Genomic DNA, 18,948 nt, shown 5'->3' on the forward strand with positions numbered 1-18,948 from the left:
ATCTGCCAAAAGGCATAATATATCACTGCTTGCGAGATAGAGTATATGGCTTGATACTGTCAGTCGCATTGACTCCTGGTTGAAATAGACCCTTCAATGCTATTCGCATTTATATTTTAAAATATAAATTCAAAGGATGGATATAAGACCTGCATACAAATAGTATAACTTCCAGGGTATGTGTTTATTGCTCATACTAGAAAAAAATCAAGGCAGTTGAGAGAATAATTAGATTTTTTTTATATCAAATATAAGTTAAATCAATACAAAACAACACAAAGACATAGTAGTGGGTAAGTTTAGAGAAATTAAGAACACAGTGTTTGGATTGGGAGCCAAAAAGGTAGTGAGAATATAGAATTTATTTTTAAATAAGACAATTTGCAAAGTTTATTAAACTTTTATTGTAGATAACAAAGGGCTAGTCCTCAAAAAACCAAGCCCTTCCATTTGCATAGTTAACCACTTTACCTGTGTAACGAGATCTGTATTCTTTAGTTGCTCTTAGCGGGTTTTCTGTCTTTTTGTGTAATTAAAAAAAAAAAAAGCAATCTCTGCAAGGCAACTGCTTCAAAGGGAAGTGTAGCATGATGGGCATTAAAATCATTTAAATGCTAAATGTGTTTTTTATACGGTATCCATGCCGAATGCTATGTTTACTTACTGTTTCTTCACAGGGACATAACGTCTACCAACAAGATATGACAATCTCTCCAGCTTGAACCCCCTACTGATTCTCTAATTGCAGGTCTTTTATGCTTCAAGAATGTACTCTCAGAGGGGCGTGGCCTGAACGTCCATGTAAGCGGACGCGTGACAGAGCGCTCCCGCTGCTAACGCTGAGTTTATCCTGATAAGCCGCAGCTGAGCGGCGATTCAAAGCGCTTACCGGCTGCAGGAGAGTCCCGGGAGTGCGGCGGTGAATAGCGGCGGCCCCGAGATCGGCAAACATGACCAGGAGGAGACAAAGAGACGCCGGAGCCGGCGAGGCAGGGACCAGCCAAGATGGCGCCGACGCCAGGGAGAAGGCGGAGAAGGACAACGCGGCATGCCAGAAAAGAATGGCGGTGGCGGCAAAGCTCCAGCAGTTTGCTAGAGTGGAAGCCGCAGGGAACACAGGAAAAGCAGAGGAGGACGCCGGAGGGGACACAGACACAGAAGGAGAGGAGGAAAGCCCAGCAGAGGAGCAGGAGGTACAACAGGGGAGCAGGGATGGTGACATGGCGGTGGTAGCGGGGGGACCTGAAGATAAGGAGTCAGGAGCAGAGCCCACCCTTAGAGATGTCTTTGCACTGGTATCATCCTGCAAACAATCCCTGACCCAGCAGCTACAGGAGGTTAAAGGGGATACAGCCCAGATAAATGCAGCCCTGCAAAAGATTGACAAACGTGTGGGGGCTGTGGAGGAAAGAGTGAGCACTGCAGAAGACCATATAGTGCAGCTGCAGAAAGCGGAGAGGAAGTTTGCTCAAACAATATCGGAGCTGGCTGCAAAAAATGAGGATCTGGAGAATAGGTCCAGAAGAAATAACATTCGTATAGTGGGTGTCCCTGAAAAAACTGAGGGGAGGAATCCCACGGAGTATATTGAAAGCTGGCTCCTTGAGACTTTTGGTGATGCAGCACTGACAAAAGTATTTGCGGTAGAGAGAGCCCACAGGGTCCCACCGAAACCACCTGTCCCTGGAGCAAGTCCCCGTACCGTGCTTGCCAAAATCCTAAACTACAGAGACAGAGACATTATCCTGAGGAAGGCTAGAGACATGACGGATCTGACAATTGGAGGTCAAAGAATTGCTATTTACCCTGACTATTCCGCCCTGGTACAGAAACAACGGATGATGTTCACGGGTATCAAGAGACGGCTGAGAGAACTGGGAGTGCAATACTCCATGATGTTTCCGGCACGACTGAGAGTGGTAGCGTTGGATAAGATTCATTTTTTCCAGACGCCGGAGGACGCTACCCAGTGGATAGATCTTAACGCTAAAAAACTTAAAGGGAAAGGAGATTGAAAATGTGAGGCGGGTTGGTCGGGAGATATCTTAAATCTTTCAAAAAGGGGGGAAAAAAAGAGATTGATTGACAGTACACTGGTAATTGAAATGTGAAGGTTGGAGGGTGGAGTTGGATATTACTCAGGGAAAGCACTGGGAGTGCTGATGCGGCGGAGAAGTACGAGGGAGGAAGGGTGTGCAGCGTACTAAAAGTTTATTTAGTTTCTTGCAGTTGTAATACAATACAGGTTCAATTATATTGTTCTTCTAAGAATTGCGCCGAATTCTGTTATAAACGGTAGCGGGAGGCGGAAGGAGAAGGTTACGTTAACAAGAGTGTTCGCAATGGGTGATGGTGCCCCACTCTTGATAAGAGGCAGAATGTATAGTATTGGGGGGTGTGGGGGAGGGGGGAGTGGGGTGAGGGTGGGAAGGGAAGTCAGACAGCTCAGAACCGGGAGTAACGACACAACTAAAGATGATGAGTCACATAATAGGGGACCGCTTTAAGATATTGAGCTGGAATGTGAGAGGCCTGGCGGATAAGTCTAGGAGAGCTGCGAGCTTGCAGTATGCGAAGGATCAACGGGCTTCTATGATATGCTTGCTAGAGACGCACTTGATACAGGAGAAAGTGGACGTACTGAATAGACGTTGGATACAGAAGGGGTATCATTCTACCTTTTCGACGTACTCAAGAGGTGTCAGTGTTGGTGCCGGTGGGAGTGCAATATGAAGAGGTGAAAGTATGCGTGGATGCTGAGGGTCAGTATGTAGTGATACAATGTATATTGTATGGAGTGAGATTGTGTGTTGCGGCAATGTATATTCCACCTCCATATTCAAGTAAGAAGATCAGGGAGGTATTGGAGAGGGTGGGACGATGGGAACCACTGCCAATCTTAATTATTGGGGATTTGAACAATATATGTGATGACTTTTGGGATAAAAATAAGAACACCCAGAATAGGTCGGAGGGGCACACTACAACATTTGGAACCTATGTGCGTGAATTAGGCATGATTGATCTATGGAGAGTCAGACATGTTGGGGAGAGAGGATACTCGTGCTATTCACCGGCTCATGCTACGCTATCCAGAATTGATATGGCACTGGGTAATCGCCTGTTGGACACAATGGTGGGGGAGGTGCGTTATCTGCCGAGGGCCCTTTCGGATCATAGTCCAATTGAGGTAGAGGTTAGGTTGTTGGGGACACGGACCGCAAGCGGGAGAGAATGGAAGATCCATCCTAACTGGTTACAGAGCATTGACTTGGACGGTATAGGGAAGGAGGTGACGGAATTCTTTGCGTTAAATGATGGGAGTACAGATGCTCTAACCGTTTGGGATGCAATGAAAGCGTACCTGAGAGGGTTACTATTTAGAGACATTAGTAGGTGTAAGAGGAAGACGAGGGAAGCGGAGAGAGTGGCGTTGGAGGAGCTGAAAGCCGCGGAGGACGAGATGGTTGTGCTGGGGACTTCCGAGGCAGAGAAAAGATTGAGAACAGCGCAAAATTGTATGGAAAAGATTCTGATGGGGAAAGCTGAAAGGAAGCGGGAGTTTCAGAGGGTGGCTTATTTTCAGGAGGGAGAGACAGTTGGACACATGCTATCGGTGGTAGCCGCGGCTCAGCGTAGTACCTCGTATGTACACTCGTTGGTTTCGGATGGGGGGAGCAGGGTATCTGAAACACCGGATATTATAAAGGTCTTTGCGGACTTTTACGCGGACTTATATTCCTCCAAGGTCAATGAGTCAGCCGGAGAAACGGAGACTTTCCTTGAGAGTCTGGGTCTTCCGAAATTGAGTGAGGAGGATAGGGTGAGCCTCGATGCCCCTATCACCGAGGAGGAACTGAGTCGGGCGCTGAAGTCTATGGCCAATGGGAAGGCACCTGGGGTTGATGGGTTACCAGCCGAAATCTATAAAAGTTTGGAGGAAGTGCTGATTCCCAGATTAAAGTTAGTACTGGAGGAGGCTGGATGCCAAGGGTTTCTCCCAGCATCTATGAGGGAGGCTAATATAGTGGTTATTCCGAAGGAGGATAAGGATCTGGGGAAGCCTGAGTCATATCGGCCAATCTCTCTGTTAACCATCGATGTCAAGCTCTTGGCCAAGGTGTTAGCTACCCGTTTGTCCAGCGTCATTGCTAACCTTGTACATCCGGATCAATCTGGTTTTATGCCTGACAGATCTACAGCGGTTAATCTGCGGAGGCTGCATATGAACCTGCAGCTGAAGTCTGACAATTGTGGCCGAAGGGTTATTGCATCCTTGGATGCCCATAAGGCGTTTGACAGTGTGGAGTGGGGATATCTCTGGCGGGTGTTGAAATGTATGGGTATTGGCCCGCAATTTGTGGCGTGGACTCAACTGTTATACTCACTACCAACAGCTAGAATTAGAGTGAATGGGGAGCTTTCTCAGCCTATAAAGCTGGCCAGAGGTACGAGGCAGGGTTGCCCACTGTCGCCCCTTCTGTTTGCCTTAGCTGTGGAGCCACTGGCCGCCAAGATCCGGCAATCGGATGAGGTCCCTGGGTTCAGATATGGGAGTGTGGAGGAGAAGATTGCATTATATGCAGATGACATCTTACTGTTCCTGGCGGACCCGGATGAAGCCTTGAAGGGGGCTATCGAGATCGTTGGGAAATTTGGAGACTTATCGGGATTGAGGATAAACTGGGATAAATCGGTCCTCTTTGAGGTGGATGAGGTGGAGGAGAGTAGAAGTGAGCCATTGGGAGAGGGGCGGCTTAAGGTAGTATCCCTTTTCAAATACCTGGGAATATGGATCTCGATGCCAGTTACAGAGTTTTTATATAGGAATTTGACACCTCTCATGGGCGCTCTTAAAGCAAAAGTGGATGCGTGGAATAAATTACACTTATCGGTGGTAGGTAGGGTTAATCTCATTAAAATGGTTGTGATGCCCAAATTACTCTACGTCCTACATAATGCGCCAGTTTGGATTCCACGTGGGAAATTCCGGCAGATTAATGCTCTATTTAGAAGTCTGATATGGGGGAGGCGGTGCCCACGTATTCGCCTGGAGACGCTTCAGCGACCCAAGGAAGATGGAGGATTGGCTTTACCTAATCCTGAGTTATATTTTCTTGCAGCCCAGAGCCAACATTTGAAGGGCTGGGCGCGGGAGGCGTCTTCCAGTGCGGTACAGCACTTGATGGAGGGGATGACGGACCGACGACCGGTAGCGCAGTGTCTGGAGGATGGTTCCTTGGATGCATTGGGGAAATTATACCCAACTATGTTTTTGATATATAAATTATGGACCAGACTGCGACAGATTCGGGGGGTCACGGGGCTGACTAAATTTACACCGATATGGTTTAATAATAATTTGGTTGAGTTTGCGGCCCTTGGAGTGCTGGCGGAGTGGCAGGCTAAAGGAATCCACTTGGTGGCTCAGATAATTCAACAACAAGGATTAAAGTCCTTTTCGCAGCTGCAAGGGGAGTTTGGACTGAGACCGACTGGGGAATATCAATATGCTCAGATGAAACATGCTTTTAAAGCTCAGAACAAGGGTGGTGGTATTGAGATCCAGGAGGACATAGTTCTGGAATACGTGTGTGGGGAAGGGTCCACAAGGGGAGTCATTACCACCCTTTATAAGGACCTTCTACATGCACATTTGCTAGACTTCCCTTTAAAAGCGAGAGCGAAATGGGAAAGAGATTTAGGCCCAATGGAGGATGAAACCTGGAAGTCGGTGTTGGAGTGGGTTCCACGAGTGTCACTGAGTGAGCCGTACAGACTATCGCAGCTGTACATCTTACACAGAGTCTATAAATCACCGGAAGTGTTGCACAGAGCGGGGTTGCGTGCTGACTCCGAATGCCCGAGATGTGGGACTGAGAATGCAGGAATATACCACATGATGTGGACATGTCCAAGACTGGTTGCTTTCTGGTTGGTGGTAATGAGCCGTGTGGAAGGGGCGTATAAATGCAGAGTGCCGAGGGATCCGATAGTGTGTATACTGGGACATGTAGAGGAAATCAGAGTGGATAACACCTGGAAGATAGCAATAGCTAGGCTATTATATATGGCAAGGAAGGTAATAGCAAGGAACTGGATCAAAGAGGAACCGCCTACAAGGGGTGAATTCCTGAATTATGTTAAATATGGTCTCAATTTGGAAAAGGGGGTCTATAAAAGACGTGGGAAAATAGAAACATTTGACAAAATGTGGTCTCCGTGGCTCGAGCTGGGATGAGTAGTTATGGGAAATGGGAGGATGAGGGCCTCTGAAAGGAAGAGAGTGCTAGAGGAACAAGCGGACATAAGTGAGTCAAATGGCTCAAAGAACCATCAATACTGGTAACAAAAGTATAACTGGGTATGAGCTGTCAGGGGAGGGGGGGGGTTGGGTTTTGTTGGGATTGTTGGGGGCTTGGAAAATGTTAAAAATTTTGCAAAATACTGGAAAATGCATAAATTGTATTGTTCACATTTGCTTTCAATAAAAAACTATTTAAACAAAAAAAAAAAAGAATGTACTCTCAGAGGTGTGCGGTATTACGAGAATCCTTCTGTATTATTTCAACACTCTTTTTCGGTGATTCTTTGTATCATACTGCACCCACACACACACAAATACACCATTTCAAAGGTAAACTTGCCCCCTTCAGCAAGAAAATAGCCAAACAATCCATGATGTGATCATAAAATACATTTTAAACATTAATTTTCATAAAACTGCAGTAAGGAAAAATGACCTGCAGGTGGCACCACACTACTCCAAAGCACAATACCACAAAGCTGAAACAAATCCTAAGATTAGCCTTGGGGACTTTCCAGCTTGCCGAACTCCTTGCCCAGCCGATTTCAGGCAGGTACATATAAAATATTTGCTACATATGTGGACGTACAATAAAAGTAAAACTTTACCTGTTTAAGACATCAGTTTTAAAGCCGAAGATATAATGAATGCAGCCTAAAAGAGATTGGACAGGTTCTGAACCATCAGATTTTCCGTATTATTGGACAGTCATTGAAAAGTCTGTCTCCTTCTAAGGTTGCAGCTTATTAGTGACCTGGAGTCACCTCTGGTTCCAAGTAAAAAACTGCAGCGTTGACATAACTCAGACTGTAGATTGTTTCCCGATGGGAGAGATTGGCGGAAACAACCTTGCAAAAATTTAAAAAATAAAAATCCAACCGTAGGGGAAAAAAAAGGTAAAATAATCTGCAGATATTACTTTTTTTTAAAGGGATATTCCCAGTTATTATACAATGGTGTAAATACGTTCAGTTATGGGGTCAATTCTCCTTCATAATTTTTACTGTCAAAGTGGCACTGCTGTACAGGGAGCTGCTCCGTTCATATACATAGGGCTGTGTTGCACTTCCCTACACTGCAGATAGCTGGCAGTACTGCTGTGGAGGGGAAAAAATGCTGCCGCCCCTGTTCGTTTGCAAGGTCCTAACAATCAGACCCCTTCTCATCAGTAAGTAAAATACCATTATGTTTAATGTTGGGGGATCTCCTTTAGGCTTGAGTCACACACAATGTATAAAAAATCTGTCCGTTTTACACGGACGAGAATCGCAGAAATGTTCTCTGAACGGTGATCCGTATGTCATCCGTGTGCAGTGCGAGTATGCGATTTTCTCGCATGTAAGCATCCGTATGGCGAGATTTTCTCGCCGGCTTGCAAAATAAACATATAATGGATTCATGGGCTCACATTTTCTTGAAAACATATATACGATGTGTGTATATATATATGTACACGTACACACACACACAGTGCCTTTTGAAAGTATTCGGCTCCCTGGAACTTTTCAACCTTTTCCCACATATCTTGCTTCAAACATAAAGATACCAAATGTAAATTTTTGGTGAAGAATCAACAAGTGGAACACAATTGTGAAGTTGAACAAAATTTATTGGTTATTTTACATTTTTGTGGAAAGTCAAAAACTGAAAAGTGAGGCGTGCAATATTATTCGGCCCCTTTAACTTAATACATTGTTGCGCCACCTTTTGCTGTGGTTACAAGTCGCTTGGGGTATGTCTCTATCAGTTTTATACATCGAGAGACTGAAATTCTTGCCCATTCTTTCTTGGCAAACAGCTTGAGCTCCGTGAGGTTTGATGGAGATCGTTTCTGAACAGCAGTTTTCAGCTCTTTCCACAGATTCTCGATTGGATTGAGGTCTGGACTCTGACTTGGCCATTCTAACACCTGGATACATTTATTTGTGAACCATTCCATTGTAGATTTTGCTTTATGTTTGGGATCATTGACTTGTTGGAAGACAAATCTCTATTCCAGTCTCAGGTCTTTTGCAGGCTCCAACAGGTTTTCTTCCAGAATGGTCCTGTATTTGGCTCCATCCATCTTCCCATCAATTTTAACCATCTTCCCTCTCCCTGCTGAAGAAAAGTAGGCCCAAACCATGATGCTGCCACCACCATGTTTGACAGTGGGAATGGTGTGTTCAGGGTGATTAGCTGTGTTGCCTTTACGCCAAACCTCGTTTGGAATTGTTGCCAAAAAGTTCGATTTTGATTTAATCTGACCAGAGCACCTTCTTCCACATGTTTGGTGTGTCTCACAGGTGGCTTGTTGCCAACTTTAAACAACACTTTCTATGGATATCTTTGAGAAATGTGTTTCTTCTTGCCACTCTTCCATAAAGGCCAGATTTGTGCAGTGTACGACTGATTGTTGTCCTATGGACAGACTGTCCCACCTCAGCTGTAGATCTCTGCAGTTCATCCAGAGTGATCATGGGCCTCTTGGCTGCATCTCTAATCAGTCTTCTCTTTGTTTGAGATGAAAGTTTAGAGGGACGGCCGGGTCTTGGTAGATTTGCAGTGGTATAATACTCCTTCCATTTCAATATGATCGCTTGCACAGTGGGATGTTTAAAGTTTTGGAAATCATTTTGTATCCAAATCCGGCTTTAAACTTCTCCACAACAGTATCACAGACCTGCCTGTTGTGTTCCTTGGTTTTCATGATGCTCCCTGTGCTTCAAACAGAACCCTGAGACTATCACAGAGCAGGTGCATTTACATTGATTACACACAGGTGGATTATATTTATCATCATTAGGTATTTAGGACAACATTGGATCATTCAGAGAACCACAATGAACTTCTGGAGTGAGTTTGCTGCACTGAAAGTAAAGGGGCCGAATAATATTGCACGCCTCACTTTTCAGTTTTCGAATTTCCACAAAAATGTAAAATAACATACGGTATATATATATATATATATATATATATATATATATATATATATATATATATATATATATATATATATATATATATATATATATATATATATATATATATATATATACAGTGAGACACATACCTCTCTGTGTTCACCTCCTCATTAAATGCATTTACATTTGACCAGCTTGATTTTCCTGAAATTGCCTGCGCCCTCGACAACCAATGTGCGAAAATTTTGCACGAGCCAACTAGTTAGGATGAAATTTTACATTCAGTTGTGCATCAGACTAAGAAATGGTGTCCTAAGCTCTTCATTTAGGGTATCAGAGGAGGATCTGAACTTCCAGACCCAATTACCAACATCTTCAGACGTGCCATTACAAATGTGTCAGTAGAGAGAGCAGAATCTTCTGATTGAGCTGGTACTGTTGTGCATTGGTCATGTTTGTTGGTCGGCAGCATTTTATGGGCAATCCTGAAACCGTGTTCTAAAAATTCTGCAGAGAGAACAGAAGATATTCTCCACTGAGGTTTTAGCTTGGGAATGACTGAGTGATCTCCTTTAGGCCTCTTTCACATGTCAGTGTCTCCAATACGTATGGTGACGACCATTTTCACACGTACCGGAGAGGCTGACACACATAGACACATTGACATCTACTTTGCTGTTCACATATCCTTGTGGACATGTGTTCATGTGACCCACACTTAGACATATCCGTTTTTTTACCGGCAGTAAGGGCCGCAAAACGTCCCGTACAGGGATAACACACTGGTATGTCATCCATGTGACATGACCCAGCCCCTGAGAAGCAGCAGTACTATAAGCGCTGTTCCCCAGCTTTGGATGCTGAATACAACTCTCATCATTCTCCCCTGCTCGCGCTCATCGCCGGCAGAGCAAGAGAGAATGATGAGCTGTCTACAGCACCTGGTGACGGGAAACAGCGCTTACTGTACCGCTTCTTCCCTGATGTCCATCCGTGTGGTACTGATACAGCACACTGTTGCCACACTTGTTGTACAATTATTACACACACGGACACTGTCATCTCCTGTGCCGTTTTTTTTTTCCAGTAGCAGACTGGGCAAAGCAGGAAGGTTTCTGCTGCAGCCAGTTGTTGTACTGCAAACTGGGCACAGAATAAAGGCTTCTACTGCAGCCAGTTGTCTAACTGAAGGAAGGCTTCTGCTGCAGCCAGTTGTTGTATTGCAGACTGGGCACAGAATAAAGGCTTCTGCTGCAGCCAGTTGTCTAACTGAAGGAAGGCTTCTGCTGCAGCCAGTTATTGTACTGCAGACTGGGCACAGAATAAAGGCTTCTGCTGCAGCCAGTTGTCTAACTGAAGGAAGGCTTCTGCTGCAGCCAGTTGACTAACTGAAGACTGGGCACAGTAGGGAGACTTCAGCTGCAGCTAGTTATCTCACTGCAGCGCACAGGACAGCAAAGAGGAGGGCTGGGGACATAGATAAGCTCCCAAAACACTCAGATTTCATTGTATATTGTCAGTTTTAAGCTGGCGCTACATGGCACTTGTCAAAACGACACAGTTTGTACAGTCAGATTACTATGTGCAGCTGTTACATTGCAGCGTAATAGTGGTCGCAGTACCACCCCATTCACTTTTATTATTCTGCTGACGTGACAGTGACACTTAGCCATTTTTGGGCAAGCAATCTGAATCACAGCCAAATTGTCGTATAGCCCTAGCCTTAATTATAATATGTGACAAAACTATATCAAACACAAGGAGAAGATGAAGGAGGGAATATCCTGGATATTTTAACACTTTTTTGTTTCTTTTAATAACTACTATGATAAAAATATAAATGGTGGGTTATACTTTAAAGTACTCATGGAGTCTACTTATTAGCATTATTGTCATAGTATGCAATATCAAGTTTAACAACTTTTATGGTAATTGGATAATTTTTTCTGATACTTGTCCAATTGTTGCCACCGATCATTTCAGGTAACTTCAGAATAAACTATTGTGTGTGTACATGAGGAATAACACTATTTTTGACCATTATATGACTCGTATCATTCATTGATCATTCGTTTTTTCATATTCAAGTTCTGCTTCCAATTTTCAGGTCTCTCTGAGCTAGTGGGTGGGTGTTCCCCATTCACAGCCTACACAGACATAAGGTTTTCCTACTGTACTTTCTCTGTATCACACATACAGAAGTAGCAGCAGCAATAGGATAGAAAACACTGTACAGCATCACTGATCTGTGTAGCTGTGAATCCATCACTTAAATGGACTCTTTCAGCACTGAATGGCTGTTCCGGCAAAGCTCAAGCGCTCGGTTCTTCACGACTGGGCCAATCATTTATATACACCGTCCCACCTGCCTGGTTTCCATCTATCCCCTCCCTTCTTTTGGCTTTATGAAATTAGAGCTGTGAATCAAAGAAGAGCGGGTGGAGATGGAGGGAAAATAAGCCGGTGGGAAGGTGTATATAAATTGGCCTCGCTGTGAAGCACCGAGCGACTGTACTTAGTTTGAACAGTTTTTCAGTGCTGACAGTCCCTTTAAGTGAAATAAGTTTTCCAGCATCTCACTTTCCTGAGTGCTACTCACTTCTTTCCACCAACCACTCCATAGATTATAATACAAGGTGTAACATGACGCCTCACAGTTTTGGCCATGATGGGTGGGAGGGGAGGTTTCAGATTGGACAACTAGTTCAGGAGTCAGGGAAGAAGTGGGGAAAAAATGTCGAAGTGTAGAAAGAACAAAATATTTGACATAGTATCTTTTTTTTTTTGCTTTGTACTATTGATTTATGCAGTTTGTAGAAGTGACATTGACCATTTAAGTATTCCCAGGTGGTGCGGCCTTTTGAAACCTTATGGAAGAAATGAAGGGGCATCATTTAAATCCGATGTTAGATGGAGTTTTCATATAGCACGGAGCTTCATTGATTGTACGTGTCTGGCGTGATTGCCCTGGTATGAGCTGTCGCTGTCCTTTTCACTTGTTAGAACATGCAGCTTCCTGACGGGGAAAGTCTACTTTTTGTTAACTGCCTTTGATTTACTGCCTGTTTTGATCTTTTCTGTTGGAAGGTCTTTAAGCCATCGCACCTTCCAGAACATTTTTACGGAGAAAACCTACTTTAGATCTTTATACTGATTTATTATAGACCAAGATGGTGGACATTTTGCAATCTCTCATTTAAGTGTTTTTGCAACAGGGATAAAGGTTTTGTCTTGCATGTAGATCAGGGCCAGTGTCATATAGCTGCACTTGGAAATATTTTTTTTTGTTACCTGGATGGATATGTTGACCCTGCGTTTTTGTTTTTGTTTTTTTTCCCCAAGATTTTTATGCATGGTTTTGGCAGGCATCATGTATGCTCTGCTGCTTTTATTGTATTGTTGAGAATGGTCCAAAAAAGCAGCCGACAATGAGATGTCTGTATATTCTCCATAACGGTCTATGAAAGAAAAGGCAAAACTCTTGAGTTTGTCTGCATAGTCCGACAACAAAGGATTTGTTTGTAGTCTGTAACCATGGAGACAAGTATCTATTCTCCAAGTACGTTTCTGAGTAACGTTAGCTTTGCTTGTATTTCCACTCTCTATCTGTGGCATTCACATAGACCATGATTGGAAAAGAGCTGCGCATACTCAACCTTCAATACATTCAGATGGGGCTCTGCAGAGAGGTCTATCATTCAGTAAAATACCAAAAAAAGAAGAATATACCAGCTCACCACCACCGGGCTAAACATAGAAGTCTCTCTGGGATTGTTACAGAGAGTCCTCTAGGCCGGTATCTTCGACTTGAAAGTTAAACCTAGAAGAAAAGTTGCAATCCATCACCCTGAAGATTACGGTTTCATTGTACATACCTTAAACTTTTATCTTCATTAAAAAAAAAAAAAAAAAAAACCTGAATAAAAAATTCAAAATTCAGATGGAATTCAAAAAGGTGAAAATGCGTTATGCATTTCAGACTACCGTGGGGTCCTTAGTCATAGGTATACTACATGACAATTCCCAAATAATATATACCTTTCAAATCCCTCAGAAATGAACTCTCGTCATCTGGGTGCCCCTGTTAATGAATAAATATATTGATAAAAAAAAATAGAAACAAATATAGAAGCAGATGAAAGGAAAATGTATACAAACAATCCCTGAGAATCGTTTTTATATACAGTATAATGTGTGTTAAATTTAATATTGCATATATATATTTATTATACCGTATTTTTCGGACTATAAGACTCACTTTTTCCCCCCCAAAAATGTGAGGAAAATGGGGGTGCGTCTTATAGTTGGAATGCAGGCTTACCGGCAGTGGTGTGGTGGCGGCAGATGCGGGGATGATGAGGCGCAGTGAGCGGTATGGCGTGAGCAGGGTCCCTTCCACAGGTGACGCAGCTGCCCGGTATTCAAGGTAAGCAGCAGAGCCGGGTGAATCATGGCTTTATCGGTGGTGGCGGCCATCTTCCTGAGGCCGCACGTGCGCAGATGGAGTGCTCTGCTTCCCAGGGCTTCAGGAAAATGGCCGAGGGAGGCCACGCATGCGCAGATGGAGATCGCGGCGGCCATTTTCCTGAAGTCGAGATCTAAATCTGCGAACTCGGCTGGGTATATTGCCCAGTCACGTAGTATATTGCCCAGTCACGTAGTATATTGCCCAGCCACGTAGTATATTGCCCAACCACGTAGTATATTGCACAGCCACGGAGTATACAGCACAGAGCCATGTAGTATACAGACTTAAAATAAAAAATAAACATATACTCACCCTCCGTTGAAGTCATGGCCCTGTGTGCGGTGCACGCTGCAGCTTCAGTCCCAGGTTTGGTATGGGCGCAGGACCTGTGATGACGTCGCGGTCACATGACCGTGACGTCATGGCAGGTCCTTGTCGCATACCATTCTTGCCACCGGAACCTGCCGCTTGCATGGATCGGTCACCGGAGCGTCACGAGGAACGGGAAAGGTGCCGGAATGTGAGTATATGATGATTTTTTATTTTTTTAATTATTTCTAACATTAGATCTTTTTACTATTGAGGCTGCATAGGCAGCCTCAATAGTAAAAAAGTTGGTCACACATGGTTAGTAGTAGCGTTAATGGAGTGCGTTACACCGCGGTTCATTAGCGCTGCCATTAACCCTGTGTGAGCGCTGACTGGAGGGGAGTACGGAGCGGGCACTGACTGCAGGGAGGAAGGAGCGGCCATGTTGCCGCTGGACTGCGCCCGTCGCTGATTGGTCGTGGGTGTTTTGCCAAGACCAATCAGCGACTTGGATTCCATGACAGACAGGCTGCGACCAATGAATATCCGTGACAGAAAGACAGACAGAAAGACTGAAGTGACATATATATATATATATATATATATATATATATATATATATTGTATGTATATATATATACATATATACTGTGCTTCTCCATCCTGTCATGTGCTGCACCCATCCTGCGTCCCCATCCTGTCATGTGCTGCACCCATCCTGCGTCCCCATCCTGTCATGTGCTGCACCCATCCTGCGTCCTCTGTTATGACCTGGTGGTGAGGACAATAATGGACCTGGTGGTTAAGAGCACACGGAAAGACCTGATAGTTACTAATACAGGACAAGCTCTGAGACGTGGGAACTCTGCTGACCGCAATCCCTAATCCTATCACACACACTAGAAATAGCCGTGGATTGCTCCTAACGCTCCCTATGCAACTCGTCACAGCCTAAGGAACTAGCTAGCCCTAAAGATAGAAAAATAAAGCCTACCTTGCCTCAGAGAAATTCCCCAAAGGAACAGGCAGCCCCCCACATATAATGACTGTGAGTTAAGATGAGAATTACAAACACAGAGATGAAATAGATTTAGCAAAGTGAGGCCCGACTTACTGAACAGACAGAGGATAGGAAAGGTAACTTTGCGGTCAGCACAAAAAAACTACAAAAAGACCACGCAGAGGGTGCAAAAGACCCTCCGCACCGACTCACGGTGCGGAGGCGCTCCCTCTGCGTCCCAGAGCTTCCAGCAAGCAAGACAAAAATCAAAATAGCAAGCTGGACAGAAAAAATAGCAAACAGAGAAAAACAAGCAGGAACTTAGCTTCTGCTGGGAAGACAGGTCACAAGAACGATCCAGGAGCGAACTAGACCAATACTGGAACATTGACAGGTGGCATGGAGCAATGATCTAGGTGGAGTTAAATAGAGCAGCCAGCTAACGAATTAACCTCGTCACCTGTGGAAGGAACCTCAGAAGCCGCAGCCCCACTCACAACCACCAGAGGAAGCCCATGGACAGAACCAGCCGAAGTACCATTCATGACCACAGGAGGGAGCTTAACAACAGAATTCACAACAGTCCCCATCCTGTCATGTGCTGCACCCATCCTGCGTCCCCATCCTGTCATTTGCTGCTCCATCCTGCGTCCCCATCCTGTCATGTGCTGCACCCATCCTGCGCCCCCATCCTGTCATGTGCTGCACCCATCCTGCGTCCCCATCCTGGTATGTGCTGCACCCATCCTGCGCCCCCATCCTGTCATGTGCTGCACCCATCCTGCGTCCCCATCCTGTCATGTGCTGCACCCATCCTGCGTGTTATGACCTGGTGGTTAGGAACACCCGGAATGACCTGATAGTTAAACCTCATACAGGACTAGCTCTGGGATGTGGGAGCTCTGCTGACCGCAAGCCCTAATCCTATCACACACACTAAAAATAGCCGTGGAGCGCTCCCGACCAGACCTAGGCGCCTCGTCACAGCCTAAGAACTATCTAGCCCTAGAGATAGAAAATAAAGCCTACCTTGCCTCAGAGAAATTCCCCAAAGGTAAAGGAAGCCCCCCACATATATTGACTGTGAGTAAAGATGAAAGTCACAAACGCAGAAATGAAACAGGTTTCAGCAAAGGGAGGCCAGACTTACTAAATAGACAGAGGATAGGAAAGGTAACTTTGCGATCAGCACAAAAACCTACAAAAGACCACGCAGAGTGTGCAAAAAGGACCTCCGCACCGACTCACGGTGCGGAGGGGCCACTCTGCATCCCAGAGCTTCCAGCTAGCAAGACAAAATCATGATAACCAGCTGGACAAGAAAACCGTGAACAAATAATGACAATCAGGAACTTCGCTCCTGGATCTCTCTGGTGACCTGCCTTCTCCTGCAGAAGCTAACTGAAGCAATGCAAAAACATTGACAGCTGGCATGGAGTAACGATCTGAGGGAAGTTAAATTGAGCAGCCAACCAAAGGATAAACCACGTCACCTGTGTAAGGAACCTCAGAAGCAGCAGCTTCACTCATAGCCACCAGAGGGAGCCCATAGACAAAACTCGCCGAAGTACCATTCACGACCACAGGAGGGAGCTCGACAACAGAATTCACAACACCTGCGTCCCCATCCTGTCATATGCTGCACCCATCCTGCGCCCCCATCCTGTCATGTGCTGCACCCATCCTGCGCCCCCATCCTGTCATGTGCTGCACCCATCCTGCGTCCCCATCCTGTCATGTGCTGCACCCATCCTGCGTCTCCATCCTGGTATGTGCTGCACCCATCCTGCGTCCCCATCCTGCATCCCCGTCCTGTCATGTGCTGCACCCATCCTGCGTCCCCATCCTGTCATGTGCTGCACCCATCCTGTCATGTGCTGCACCCATCCTGTGTCCCCATCCTGTCATGTGCTGCACCCATCCTGCGTCCCCATCCTGTCATGTGCTGCACCCATCCTGCGTCCCCATCCTGGTATGTGCTGCACCCATCCTGCGTCCCCATCCTGTCATGTGCTGCACCCATCCTGCGTCCCCATCCTGTCATGTGCTGCACCCATCCTGCGTCCCCATCCTGTCATGTGCTGCACCCATCCTGTGTCCCCATCCTGTCATGTGCTGCACCCATCCTGCGTCCCCATCCTGTCATGTGCTGCACCCATCCTGCGTCCCCATCCTGTCATGTGCTGCACCCATCCTGCGTCCCCATCCTGGTATGTGCTGCACCCATCCTGCGTCCCCATCCTGGTATGTGCTGCAACCATCCTGCGTCCCCATCCTGTCATGTGCTGCACCCATCCTGCGTCCCCATCCTGGTATGTGCTGCACCCATCCTGCGTCCCCATCCTGGTATGTGCTGCAACCATCCTATGTCCCCATCCTGCGTCCCCATCCTGGTATGTGCTGCAACCATCCTGCATCCCCATCTTGTCATGTGCTGCACCCATCCGGGGGCCTGAGCAGGCGGGGACACCGGCGCGCTGGTATCGCCGCCAGCTCAGGCCCCCCAGCACTTACTATACTCACCTGTCTGTCCCATTCCAGCGCTGCGCGCCGCCATCTTCCCGGTCTCCTGGCTGTGACTGTTCAGTCAGAGGGCGGCACCGGCGCACCTTAAGCGCGTCATCGCGCCCTCTGAACTGAAGGTCACAGGCCGAAGACCGGGAAGATGGCGGCGCGCAGCGCTGGAACGCAGAACAGGTGAATATGGCCGATACTCACCCTCCTGGCGGTCCCTGCTTCTCTGTTGGAGATCGCGGTGTGCGTTCAGTGTGAACGCATACCGCGATCTCCCGGGAGCGTCACTCTGTGTGGCCCAGACTGCGCCGGCGCTTGCGCCTGCGCAGTCTATAAAGGCTTCGGACAGAGTGACGCTCCCAGCGTTATATTATAGATATATATATTTGTCTATCTTTATATATACATACATACATACATACATACATACATACATACATACATACATACCTTAATTAAAAGAAGACGGAAAACATCGGCAACAAATTCAATATCAACAAGCGAAGGATTAACCCCTTAGTGACAGAGCCAATTTGGTACTTAATGACCGGGCCAATTTTTACAATTCCAACCACGGTCACTTTATGAGGTTATAACTCTGGAACGCTTTAACAGATCCCGCTGATTCAGAGATTCTTTTTTCATGACATATTGTACTTCATGTTAGTGGTAACATTTCTTCGATATTACTTGCGATTATTTATGAAAAAACGGAAATATGGCGAAAATTTTTAAAATTTTGCTTTTTTTATGCCCTTAAATCAGAGAGAGATGTCACACAAAATAGTTAATAACATTTTTTTTTATTAGGGAGTTATAAGGGTTAAAAGTTGACCAGCAATTTCTCATTTTTACAACACCATTTTTTTTTTTAGGGACCACATCACATTTGAAGTCATTTTGAGGGGTCTATATGGTAGAAAATAACCAAGTGTGACACCATTCTAAAAACTGTACCCCTCAAGGTTCTCAAAACCACATTCAAAAAGTTTATTAACCGTTTACGTGCTTCACAGGAACTGAAACAATGTGGAAGGAAAAAATGAACATTTAACTTTTTTTTTTGCAAACATTTTACTTCAGAACCATTTTTTTATTTTCACAAGTGTAAAAACAGAAATATACCATAATTTTTTTTGTGCAATTTCTCCTGAATACGCCGATACCCCATATGTGGGGGTAAACCACTGTTTGGGCGCACCGCAGAGCTTGGAATTAAGAATTAAGATCGGACGCCATGTCACGTTTAGAGAGCCCCTGATGTGCCTAAACAGTGGAAACTCCCCACAAGTGACACCATTTTGGAAACTAGACCCCTTAAGGAACGTATCTAGATGTGTGGTGATCTCTTTGATCCCCCAAGTGCTTCACAGAATTTTATAACGTAGAGCCGTGAAAATAAAAAATCGCATTTGTTTACACAGAAATGATCTTTTCGCCCACAAAT

The 18,948-nt window shown here is 45.4% G+C and overlaps 1 protein-coding gene across 1 annotated transcript in view; it reads left to right on the forward strand.

Annotated features, from left to right (window-relative positions):
* CPPED1 (calcineurin like phosphoesterase domain containing 1) overlaps positions 1-18,948 on the forward strand; it is a 112,300-nt gene that overhangs the window by 44,007 nt on the left and 49,345 nt on the right. The window lies entirely within an intron of this gene.

Source organism: Ranitomeya imitator, chromosome 7 (assembly GCF_032444005.1).
Source record: "Ranitomeya imitator isolate aRanImi1 chromosome 7, aRanImi1.pri, whole genome shotgun sequence".
Taxonomy (NCBI): domain Eukaryota; kingdom Metazoa; phylum Chordata; class Amphibia; order Anura; family Dendrobatidae; genus Ranitomeya; species Ranitomeya imitator.